The 11843-nt window shown below is 41.3% G+C and overlaps 1 long non-coding RNA gene across 1 annotated transcript; it reads right to left on the bottom strand.

Moving 5' to 3' along the window:
* Nucleotides 1–321: 321 nt before the first annotated feature.
* On the bottom strand, nucleotides 322–5077 carry LOC137368736 (uncharacterized). The gene is made up of 3 exons (XR_010974822.1): nucleotides 4976–5077; nucleotides 3143–3294; nucleotides 322–456 (listed from the first exon to the last, which is right to left on the bottom strand). It is a non-coding gene; the product is annotated as an uncharacterized lncRNA (long non-coding RNA).
* Nucleotides 5078–11843: the final 6766 nt, after the last annotated feature.

Raw genomic sequence — 11843 nt, 5'->3', positions numbered from 1 at the left:
TACTTACAGGTCCGGAACTCCGCCCTCCGAGTCTTCTCCCTGGATGAAGGCCGCGAATCCCCGAGGTAAGTTTTTTATACTTACAGGTCCGGAACTCCGCCCTCCGAGTCTTCTCCCTGGATGAAAGCCGCGAATCCCCAAGGTTTCTTTTTTATACTTACCGGTCCGGAACTCCGCCCTCCGAGTCTTCTCCCTGGATGAAGGCCGCGAATCCCCAAGGTAAGTTTTTTATACTTACCGGTCCGGAACTCCGCCCTCCGAGTCTTCTCCCTGGATGAAGGCCACGAATCCCCGAGGTAAGTTTTTTATACTTACCGGTCCGGAACTCCACCCTCCGAGTCTTCTCCGTGGATCAAGCAACGTTTGTCAGCAAGTTGCACAAGTGCCTATTTTGACCCTGAGAAAGCCACCCAACTAGTCGTGGATGTAAGCCCAGTTGGCTTAGGTGCAGTTCTCCTGCAGAAAGACAAGACAGGTAACCCATCGATTGTTGTGATGGCAAGCAGATCACTAACTCCTGTTGAGCAACATTATTCACAAACAGAGAGCGAAGAGCTCTCAATCACATGGGGTATCTTACACTTTCATCTCTATTTATATGGAAGTGCGTTTAAGGTAATAACCGATTATAGACTACTCATGAACTTGTTCAACAATCCGCATAGCAACCTACCCACTTGAATAGAATGGTTGATACTCAAACTACAAGAATAAGAGTTCCATGTTGAGTAGCGGACTACCTTTTGTGGCATCTGTTGTCAACGGTGGGTCCTACTAGTCGTGAGGAAAAGGTTGCCGAACAACTTCTTAAAGTTGCTAAAACTAGCAGACACCAAAGCAGCAACAAAACAAGATGAGGCTTTGCAACAATGTATGAAGGCTATAGAATCACAAAACTGGAAAGACATGATTGAGAAAGCGTCAGCAAACGAAATAACTCACACACTACAAGTTCTTCACAAAGTTCGAAATGAGCGCACCGTTACAACCACATCTGATCTCAGATTATGCGACAATTGTATTGTCATTCCACACTCTTTGAGGGAATGTGTTCTTGCGATAGCACACGAAGGACACCAGGAAATAGTCAAAACCAATTAATTCCTTTTGGAAAAGGTATGGTTCCCGGAATTGACCGCATGGTAGACCATTAAGCGGAGGGGTGGTGTAGTGGTATTGTCACTGGACTAGTAACCTAGAGACCCAGGGTATTACACTGGGGACATGGGTTCAAATCCCATCACAGCAGAAAGTGGAATTTGAATTCAATTAATAAATCTGGAATTAAAAAGCTAGTCTAATGATGGCCATGAAACCTTTGTCGATTGTTGTAAAAACCCATCTGATTCACTAATGTCCTTTAGGGAAGGAAATCTGCTGTCCTTACCTGGTCTAGCCTAGATATGACTCCAGACCCACAGCAATGTGGTTGACTCTTACATGCCCTCTGAAATGGCCTAGCAAGCCATTCAGTTGTATCTAACCGCTACGAAGTCAATAGCACTGTGGGTATACCTACCCCACATGGACGGCAGCGGTTCAAGAAGGCAGCTCACCACCATCTTCTCAAGGGCAATTAGGGATGGGCAATAAATGCTGGCCTGGCCAGCAATGCCCACATCCCATGAATGAATAAAAAAAAGTCAAGCAACCAGTGTCAAAACTTCATGATCCTCTCAGGATGTCCGAAACACCTCCAGGACCATGGATTGAAGTTAGCATTGATTTCACAGATTTGCCCAGTGGTGAACACCTGTCTGTTGTCACTGACGATTACAGCAGATTTCCAATCGTGGAATTAGTTATGTCAACTTCAATGAAAGGAATCATCCCAAAGCTTGACCAGATCTTTGCCTTGTTTGGAATCCTTCAAACAGTAAGAAGTGACAATGGACCCCCATTCAACAGTGATGAGTTCCGCAAATTTGCGAACTACCTAGGGTTCACCCATCAGAAAAACACACCCTGTTAACCAAGAGCTAATGCAAAAGTCGAGGGATTTATGCAAACCTTGAGAAACGTGATATGTACAGCTACAGCTGAGAACAAGTCATGAAAGCAAGAGCTATATCACTTTGTAATTACAGAGCGGCTTTTCACTCCACTACAGGAAAACCTCCAGCTACCCTTATCTTTGAACATCCTGTGTGCACACATTTACCTGAGCTATCCTGCCGAGCTAATGGTTAACGTGCACACAAACGCAATCGAGAACAAAAGGATCGAATGTAGGTAAAACCAGAGCGAAACATAAAATTTAGAGCTAAACCGCTTAAGCCGGGAGATAAAGTACATGTGAAACTTGATGGTCATATTGGTAAACAAATGACTCCTTATGACATCCAACCATTTCTTGTGACCAACACAAAAGGATCAATGATCATTGCTAAGGGCGGGTCACAAATCATCACAACAAATGCGTCATTCTTCAAAGCACTGAAAACACCACTCGTAAGCATTGAATCTGATTCCAACATTGACATTTCAGATGGAGAACAAGTCAAATGAAACTACATCTGATGTCAGACTGTCAAGTGAGGAGGGGTTGAAGGGCTTCCCTCTTTTCCCTCTCCTTGTTTGACCACATATTGAATTCTTTCTTAAAATAACTAATGAAAATAATAAACTGTGCACCAACTTTCACTCACATAAACAAACAAGAGGTTTACACACACAAAAATAGGTTACAGAGTGGGAAAAGGTAGATTGGTTGAATCCATAGAAAATAGGGATATACAGTCTGTGGGGTTTGGTGATTTGGCTGGCTTCCAGCTGAATTTGGTGGTCCTGAGGCTTTTAGTTTGACAAGGTTGATGACTGGTTCAGTGGGACTCTTGGAGATGGTGATGTGGATGATTTCCTCCAATTGGATTTCTGATTGTAGCCGGAGTTTGCAAAGGTGGTCAGTCAACAAGCAGGATATGAAACTTTCAAGATGAAATGGAGAGACAGAGAGAGAGAGAGAGAGCCCCAATTATGTCTGCATTTGTCAGAGGCCAGAGGCTTCTCCTTTGCTGCAGAGAAAACACCAGCTTAAAACCACAGATGGGGAGGGGCTTGTCACATGACAGTCACTCAGTGATTCAAACATAGCAGTTAGCAGTATTTCTCTCTTGCTAAAAAGAACAGGTAGTTCGCTTACACTTCCTGGGTCTTGGTTCTTGCTGGGAAATGAGCAGATATTTTGTCTCCCTCCTCACAAGCCTTGCAATGTAGGATACAGTGTTGCAAATTAGGTTGCCATCCTAAGCTGCCAGCAAAGTCATCCTTTTTCATCTGTTCTTTTTTAAATTTCTTCAAATAAAATATAAATTCGGATCTCCAGTCAGTGGATTAAAGAAAATTATCATTCAACAAAGCACATCGGTGTTACACAGATGACATCCTACTCATGATAGAAAATGCCCACCATCCTTTAGTGACTATGTTACGAAGTGAACTATTTATGTTTAAGGTTATTATTTACATTTTTTGAAAAAAACCATTGAAACATACTATGCCTCTTATTTACTAAGAAGGAGAGGGATGTAGTGTTTTGAGAATTGCATTGTACATATTGTTCACTTGAGGTTACCATGCACACATGAGCTAGCAGAGAGAGCTGAAAGAGAAAGTGAAAGTAAAACAGAATAAAGAAGATTCCATTATGTTAAGCAACATGCTATCTCAGTTTTTGCCTCATATGTATTACTAAACTTGGCTAAACCTCACTCCAGTCCCAAGAACATCACGGAGTTCTCCCTGATGTACTGGATAATGTTTATCCATCATCCAAGATAATTAAAATAGATGATCTGGTCATTTATCCTTTGCCTGTTTGTGGGACCTTGTTGTGTCCAAATTGCCTGCCATGTTTCCTAGATTATAGAGAGAGTGCACTTCAAAAGTACTTAATTGTGACACGCTCACAAAAAGTGCAACAATGAAAATACACAAAATAAACTGAGGAATTAAAAAATTAGAACAATTTTAAAAGACTGGTACATTTTCTTTCAACAAGGTGGAGGACACAGTCCACCACCACCTGCACTACAATACACATCCATGTCTACTAGAACTAAAACCAATTAACCTTGCCTACATGGAAATGAGACAGCTTGTGACACATGGATGTGAGCTATACAAAAATGAGCTAAAGCAAAGACACTCCCAGAATCTATGTCTCCAACTACTCTTCATCACAATAGAGTGAGGACGGCCCTCATAATATCAAAATGGGGCCATCAAAAGCTAATGTACCAGCTCATCAAGAACTGCGACCTAAAGTCACATGGGCAAAACTAACACTAAATGAGTTTACCTGTAAAGGTAATTGTTTTGAAGAACAAAGGAGTCTTCCCAGTTCAGCCATCACGTCATCAACACCAGCCTGGTGTCTCTCTAACCACATGGTCAACATCGAAAACTATCCTGAATTCCAGCACAAAAGAGAGAGAGAGAGACCAGCTCCAGCTAACATTTGAATCCTGCTGAGACAAATTTAAAGCCAACTGCAGCAGAGAAAAGAGAGTGCCTTTGAAACAACTTCTCCACCTGTGAGAAATGAACTAAGAATATTGGCACCGTCTTCAAACTGATGTGAACCGCCAGAAGTCTTCAGCAACCCAACAAATACAAGACAACCAGCAAACAGCCCTGCAACTTTAAAATTGACCTTCTAAGAGGATCCCACAAGGTTTCTGAAACAACAGACTTTTACACCTTGAACTCTTAACACCTCTTATCCTTTACTCTCTATTTATCTTTCTGTGAGTGTGTATGAGAGAGTGAATGTGTGCATGGGTGGTGTTGCAAATCATTTTGGGTGATTATTGTTTAATAAATATTTCATCTTCATTTTAAACCTATGAGAAAACCTGTCACTGTCTGTTTATTTGACAAACAAAACACAGGGGCTGAAACACTAATTTAAACAAAACACTGTCTGTGGTCAGTTGGGAGGTGAACAGTGGAAACCAGACATACCATCACATACCTGGCCATAACAATTGGCTGTAAAGCACTTTGGTACATCCTGAGATCATGGAAGGCACTTTGGAATTGCAAGTATTTCTTTGCTAGCAACGTGAGAGGGCTGGCTATGAGGACAGGAATTAAGTCCTGTTCCAGTGCAAAAAGTCATCTTTTTATAGTTCACTCACCTGCTTTTTCAACTGTTTTGAACAGACACATAGTAACTTATGCATCCATAGTCTTCTGTTATTCATGGTTGCGCTGCTTATCATTTAATCATCAAAAGTTAATCATTGACAACAAAGTTCTTGACTTTGTTACTTTGCACTCCTTACAGCAGATGTTTAAGGTGCTAATTTTCAGTTTCAACAATGGGACTCAGTTTAATCCAGACATTCACAAGTGATCTGACTCTCTTCCTTCTTAATGCTTTTTAAGGTTCTTGGCTTTTTCAATGTTGGTTTTCTCCCAATGGTTGCTTCTAAAAGCTTGTTGTTCTCAGAATTATCGGTCTGTCTGACTGTACAAAGTACAGTACTACTGACATGCTTTACAGCAGGAGACAAAGTAATTCCAAAGAGGGCTAGGATTTGTTCCTGCAGTTTGCAACTAACTTTAAGTAATAAACTTATATTATGCAAATACAAAAGGTGACTGCTTTTGGTGATTTTAACTCTGGACACCAATCTCACTCAGGGGTCTTTGTCATCTGAACACCACAGATCAGTTGTTTGCTGTTTTGGGGGGGAAAGTGGCAGCTAGCAGGCAAATGGCGGTGGGGGCATGGGGGTGTGGGAGGGTTAAAGATTGAGTTGCCTCTAGGCGGCAAGGTAAGTCTGGGAGTATAACTGTTGCAATGGTCTCATGGATGGAGGAACTCAAGGCATCAGAGGTCCGGACTTACATTGTGGAATCTGGAGGAGCACCGGTGCCATTAAAATGGAGAATTGGTGAGAGTGGAGCAGGAAATGGAGACTTTCCTTTCCCACCAATTGGGGAGAGATAAAATTTCCCCTAAAATATGGGCCTGGATTTTGCGCTCAGCAGTGAAGGAACAATGCTTGCTATTCATTATCCTTCCCGTTGTCCACAGGCTTTCTGCACTTTTTTGAATGGTAACTTGCTGTCATCAGGAGTCTGTGGTGTGTGTGAACAGAGCAAGCACCATGTGGCTCTTCAGCCAATCAGATTGAAGAATTCTTACTGAGCCACACAGAATATAAGTCAGGAAGTGTAAATTTGAATATTTAATTCCCTGTAAAATCATGTACAGAAAGCTAAATAAAAAGAAGGAAAGATAGGATTAAGAGAGCGAGAGAGAGATGGAAAAATAAAAGAAAAAGTCAAAAAAGTTTAATTTAAAAAAATTCTCCAACAATAATTCTATTCTGAGGGACTGAGACTCCACACTTACACAAGTTAATTTTCAGTGTCAGAGAGGTTGTTTGGCCACAATTAAGACTTATCACACTGTTAAAATTCACTTACTCCTGATTGCACCTACCTAACTCTTTCTGGTGTGTTTAAGAAAGGCTTGCATTTGCATAGTGCTTTTCACAATCACCGATGTCTCAAAGCACTAGATAGCCAATGAAATCCTTTTGAAGTGTAGTCACTTTTGTAATGTAGGAAGTTTGGTGGGTAACAAGTGGGTAACAAGTGGGTGAGCATCACAACTTCACACACTTCAGGTATTTAATGCCAAATCCTGGAGCACGTTACGAGTGTAGCGAAGCTTGTAGAGGATCAGGGTAAATCGGACAGTAACTTTCAGATTTCTACATTTAATTACACATGTGCAGACTCCAGAAGTCGTTGCATGATTCAATCCTTAATAACAATGAGCGCTGGTGGCTTCACTGTTATTATTACTGTAAAATTTGGCCATGATGTCACATGCAATTATGCATCACAACGCCCTGAGTAGGTAGAAAACGAGTTGGAACATAGCAGAGAGGTCCCAGTGATCATGTGTAACCATTTAGCCTAATTAAGTGGATTATTGCATGCAATGCAAATCTCATTGGAGTGCAGGTTCCTTCCAAATGCACAAAACCTCTCCTTTAAAATAAGCAGATTAAAATATAAAATAGATGTTTGTTTCAGGACAACAACTTTAAAATTCTGAAATGTGCTGAGTCAAACAGGAGGGGCTAGATTTTCCACCCAACGACTATGAATAGGTGTTAGTCAAGCCAGGTTGCCGTTCATAGCATGGTTGGAGAATGGCTTTGATTTATACCGGAGGAGTTACAGGAATATAGCAAGCATACAATCAGCAACAAATTAATCAAAGGAATCATTAAGGCTCAGAATTATATTGAAAGGTTAGTAATGGAACACACCAAAATGTACGATCGAGCAAAGTAAAATTGAAACAAGTGAAGTGGGAGAGCTATCTCACAGGCTCTCCTAGAAATAACTTGACATAGTCATACTCATAGAATCACATCCATCAGCCACTATCCCAGACTCATTCAGCACCATCCCTGGTTTTGCCCTATCGCAGCAGACAGACCCACCAGAACTGGAGGCCATCAGATGGGAAAGGCCCAGGGAGTGCTCAGCAATTACTTCAGACCTCATGAAGCTGCAATGCTTAATGTGAAGCAAGGTCAAGGCATTCTCCTGTTGATACCACCTGCCACCCTCCCCCTCAACTACTGGATCAATACTCCACCATGTTGGTTCAGATGCAGTGCTTTCTGCCTCTGAGTCAGAAGGTCATGTGTTCAAGTCCCATGCCAGAGACTTGAGTACATAATCTAGACTGACACTCCAGTGCATTGCTGAGTCAGTATTGCACTATTGAAGGTTATGGCTTTTGGATGAGACATTTAAATGAGTCACTGTGTGCCCTCAAAGATGGATGTAAAAGTTCCCATGACACTATTCTCCCTAGTGTCCTTGTCTATATTTATCCATCAACCAGCATCACTCAAAGCACATTATCTGGTTATTTATTCCATTATTGTTTGTGGGATCTTGCTAATTGCAAGTTGGCTGCTGCTTTTCCTACATTACAACAGAGACTATACTTCAAAAGTGCTTAGGAGGTTCTGAGGTCAGGAAAGATGATATATAAATGTCAACTCTTTATTTCTTTCACAGAAATTATGTAAAACCCAATGCTAATTGGCAAAGAACAATTTGAAAGGCCTTGCCGTGTGTACAATGTGCAGCTGGATTCATGAAATAATGGAATGTGACAAATTAGAACTCAGCAGAACCAGAGAGTCAGATGAAGTACAACATTTCTCCCATGTTAATGTTTTCCTTTGGGCATAAAGGTGACGGGAAGTATTGTCACTCATTCCATCACCTCAGGTTTTCACTCAAAGGTGCCTCTCACGTCAGTGATGCCCCTTCCATCCGGTGTGTGACCAATGACTCGTAGTTCACCTTTCTTCCAACAATAATTTTCTAAACTTGGTTCTGGGCAGTAGGAATATTTTTGGGCTTAAAAATAAACTCTGCAAACTGCTTCATAAGAACTTTTACAGCTATTCTGAAAGATTAGGGTCACGGTTGCAATGCCTGACAGAGATGCTTCTGTTAACTAATTTAGCATTAAATAAATGTTCTCCAAATGAGGTTGAAGTGCTTACATGTAATGTTTCAAGTAATAACTTGGAATAATTACAACTGAATTCTGACTGTTGTCTTACTACAGGAAAAGCTCTGATGGGGGTAAGTTTATTTCGTCTCTTCATTCCTGACATGACTGACTCCTTGCACATATGCATTTCCACATCAACTGGCAGCCTTTCATTGCCTCCGCTATGTGGCCATTCTTTGGGTCTGCATCTGGGCAGTGAGTGGAGAGCTTCGCAAACTGAGCCCACAGCTGTCCCAACTCAGATTGGCCAACTTGGAACAGACCAGCCTTCAAATCTGGGACCTTCTGCTCTTTAAAGAGAGAATTTGATGTTATATTAACTGACTGTGGAAAGGAAAATGGGGTGGTGTGTGTAATGGGCAGTTGATTTACACCCACTTCCTTTGTGCCCCTGTTGAATTTGAATTTTACCCCCTATGGCGTCTGATCAAATCCTTAGAACGTCTCAAAAGATGCAACCAATGGATTACTTCTTGAAGTGTATTCACCATTGTTCTTTTTAAAAAGCTGAAGAATTTGCATTTATATAGCACCTTTCATGACCCCAAGATGTCCCAAAAGTGCTTTACACCAAATTAAGTACTTTTTTAATGTGTAGTCACTGTTATAATGTAGGAAATACGACAGCCAATTAGTGCCTCATTTTGTGTGTCAATTCAATTAAGATGGCAGATTGGGCACCTACAGGGATGCAGCTTCATATAGCTGCAGCAACACATTGTTACTGCAGTGACCTCACTTTGAAAACAAGCCAAGCATTATTGGAGGTGCAGCGTTGAGAAAGGTTTATTAGTGTCAGCTGCGGCTCAGAAGTAGTGCTCTCACCTTTGAGTGAGAAGGTGCATTTCAGAAACCTGAGCATATCATCTAGACTGACACTCCAATGCAGTACTGAGGGAGTGCTGTACGATCACAGGTACCATCTTTCAAATGAGATGTTAAACTGAGGCCCCATCTGTCCTCTCAGCTGTACATAAAAGATCCTGTGATATAATTTGAAGAAGAGGAAGGACTTCTACAGGTGTCCTGGTTAATATTTATCCCTCAACAAACATCACTAAAACAGATTATCTGGTTATTATCTCATGGCTGTTTGTGGGACCTTGCTGTGCAAATTGTCTGCTGCATTTTCCCACATTCCAATTGTAACTATATTTCAAAAGAAATTCACCATTGGATATGAAGTGCTTTGGAATATCCTGAGGTCATGAAAGGTGCCATATAAATGCAAATTTATCTCTTTCCATTAAAAAGTGAGTTTTTCAAGTGTTCCTTCCTATTCTAGGTCATTGTGCACCATAGGGAAATGTGTTCAATACCAGACTAGTACTGGACTCAATGAAGGATCAATAAGAGCAGGAAAGGGCTGATTGGAATCTCAAGTGATTTTTCAGTAAAATTCCAATATTCCTCCATGTAATCAGTATCTCAGACTAGGCATAGCTATCTGTTAATGACAGTAGGGATGTGACAAAGAAGATGAGATAGATCAAGGAGGCATTGACAAAGTAGGGCCATCTTTGTCATAAAGTCCTCCACCCAACTCACAACACCAAAACAGCACTGCCAGTGACCATCAAAGTGTGCATGGACCAAACTTTTTACGCATCAGGTTCCTTCCAGGCCACCACTCTGGACATCCGCAGTGCTGGCCAGTTTGTTGCCTGCAAATTGTGTCAGGGAAAGAGGGCCTTTTCTGTTAATGATGTAAGCAATGACAAGTGGTGTTTAAATTAAGTGCAGGACATGCTTTCTACTATCTACTTACAGCACCTAGCTGAATGGCACTGCCAGCGAGGCAGGTGACCCACATTAAAATGGAGCCAGTTGGCTCTGGAGATGTGACAGGCCGATAGTTGGCCCTGATTATTCCTCTGAGACCTGGGGACCAATTCCCGGTTTGATTGCATTCTGAAAGTAAGCCATCAGGTTATTGGGCCATAATAAATTTTTAAGCCCAGTTGTTACAGTGTATAAGCTTCTTTAAATCCCTAAGAATACCCTATCCAGCACCGTTAGCACTAACTACTTCTGACAACCTGTGATGAAAACAAGTCCTCCAAATAAAGTTTAACAGATTAATCAGTGACTGCTTTATTCTGCCTTTGACGCAAAAAGCAGTAAGTAAAGCAGAACAGATTAAATAATTACTTTTTCATTCTTCCATTGACGCAGAATGTTGCAAGCTAGAATAAATTAAATAATTACTTTCTTATTCTGTAGTCACATTGTGACACAAGAGGTCAAATGCATACATTTAAAATACATAAAATTGGGCAATGGTTTCCGTGACCATTAGAATTTAAAACATAATTTAGTTTCCTGAGGGAGCAGAATAATTACATATAGATAACTCTTCTTGTCATTCTGGATGGAGCAAATTACAATTGCATTACTACACTGTGATTGGTTCTGTTCCACAAATATCTGCTTGGATCCAGCTGGGCTGGAAGCATAGTTTTCCACAGAGCATTAAATCAGCTACATCTATACTCTTTCAGACGAGATGTTAAACTGAGGCCCTGTCTGCCCTCTCAGGGTGGATGTAAAAGATCCCAAGACACCATTTCATAGAAGAGCAAAGGTAGTTCTCCTCAGTGCCCTATTGATATTTCTGGGATCTTGCGGTACAAAAATTGCCTGCCACACTTGCAACAATGACTACACTTCAAAAATTGGCTGTTAAATGCTTGAGGACAACTTGAGGCTGTGAAAGGTGCTATATAAATGTAAGTCTTTCTTGTAATTGCTATAAGTGAGTTAGCCAATTCACTTCTGATCAGTTGTGTTCCGTGGTCACATGGCAAAACATGGAAAATCTATGGCACAGAAGGAGACCATTCAGCCCATCGTATTTGTGCCAGCCAAAAAAGAGTAATCCAATCGAATCCTAACTTCCAGCTCTTGGTCTGTAGCCCTGTAGGTTACAGTACTTCAAGTGCACATCCAGGTATTTTTATCTGTGCCCTCAGTTCATCTTCCTTATTCACTAGACTCCTTGCATTGAAGTATATACTTCACTGAATAACTCCTTTGTTGTCTATTTTCTAACCTGTGTTTTCTCTGCCCTCCATACTTACTTGATAATTTCCAGTCTACATTTCCAGCTTTAATTCTCTCCTTCTGAATCTACACTCAGAGGTTCCCATCACCCTGCCAAACTAATTTAAACCCTCCCCAACAGCTGTAGCAAACTTCCCTGCCCAATTGAGGTTCAACCTGGCTGGCTTGTACAGGTCCCATCTCCCCCAGAACCAGTCCCAATGTCCCA

This window comes from Heterodontus francisci, chromosome 4 (genome assembly GCF_036365525.1).
Source record: "Heterodontus francisci isolate sHetFra1 chromosome 4, sHetFra1.hap1, whole genome shotgun sequence".
Taxonomy (NCBI): domain Eukaryota; kingdom Metazoa; phylum Chordata; class Chondrichthyes; order Heterodontiformes; family Heterodontidae; genus Heterodontus; species Heterodontus francisci.
The sequence above is the reverse complement of the archived record's forward strand: the minus strand, read 5'-3'. Positions and strand labels throughout refer to the sequence as shown.